Here is a 1,289-nt window from a genome sequence, read left to right on the forward strand (position 1 = left end):
TAGAGGGAGTTGTTGGTCAACAAGTCGATGTGGTGCGGATGTTTGGCTACCAGACCTCCAAAAGGAGATGTTGGTTGCTAACAGCTTGGTTGGGGGAGATCTTGGTGACCAAGAGCTAGTTAGAAGGGTGACATGTGTGATCAGGAAGAACCAGGTTGTAAGAGACTGGTGAGGAGGGAGGTTGTTAAATGAGGTTGAGTGGAGAAAGATGCTGGTGACCCAGAAGAGTATGTATGAAGACACGTGAGGGTCATCAGAAACTAAGTGAGCAAGTTCTTGGTTACCAGGACCTGGAGGTGGGAGACTGGTTTCTAAGGGCAGGGTAGCAGGGGCCGTGTTGATTGGGTGAGAAGAGATGTTTAGCAGGGGTTGGGATGGTAAACATCTGAATAAGCAGGAACTGACTGTTGGGAGATGTTGGTGGCAAGAACACCTTGGAAGCACATGGTGGTTACTGAGGGTTTAGGGGGTGCAAATGTTGTTACCAGGGACCAGGTGGGGGGGGGGGCACTAAGGGCAAGGTGATGGGAGACGTTGGTTACCAGGTGCTCTAGTTTGCTTTCTGTTGCTGTAATAAAACACTGGCCAGATTCACCCTGGGGAGGAAAAGGATCATTTTAGCCTAATAGTCCATCATCAAGGGAAGCCAAGGCGTGAACCTAGAGACAGGAACTGAAGCAGAGACCACAGAGGACCATGACTTCCTGCTTTGCCACCTCTTGCTTGCTCAGCTGGCTTTTACACAGCCCAGGCCCACCTGTCTAAGGACACACCGCCACAGTGAGGGGCCTCCGACATCAATTAGTAATCAAGGAAATGCCTTCTAGTCAGGGGGTGGTGGCACACACCTTTCATCCCAGCCCTCCAGATACAGAAGCAAGTAGATCTCTGAGTAGGAGGCCAGCCAGAGTTCCAGGACAGCCAAGGATACACAAAGAAACCTTGTCTCTCAAAGAGAGGCTGAAGAGGAAGAGCAGGTGGTGGCAGCAGCCAAGGAGGAGGAGGAAAAAAAAAGCAACAGCAGCAGCAGCAAGCAGGAGAAGAAGCTGCCAGACACACACTGGGGCAGTCTGGGGGGGAACAGTTCTTCAACTGAGATTCTCTCTTTTCAGATGTGTCAAACTTGTGTTAAGTTGACAGAAACCAACCGGTATGCTAGTGATGGGATAAAGGGAGATGGACAGGAAGATGTTGGTTCCCAGGGAGTGTTGATGGAGAAATGTTGATTACTGGGTATTGTTTGAAGAGAGGCCTTGGGTCAGAGAAGGCTGGAGGCCAGGATTCAGGTC

The sequence above is a fragment of the Psammomys obesus genome, unplaced genomic scaffold, assembly GCF_907164565.1.
Source record: "Psammomys obesus unplaced genomic scaffold, mPsaObe1.curated_primary_1811, whole genome shotgun sequence".
In the NCBI taxonomy this organism is placed as follows: Eukaryota; Metazoa; Chordata; class Mammalia; order Rodentia; family Muridae; genus Psammomys; species Psammomys obesus.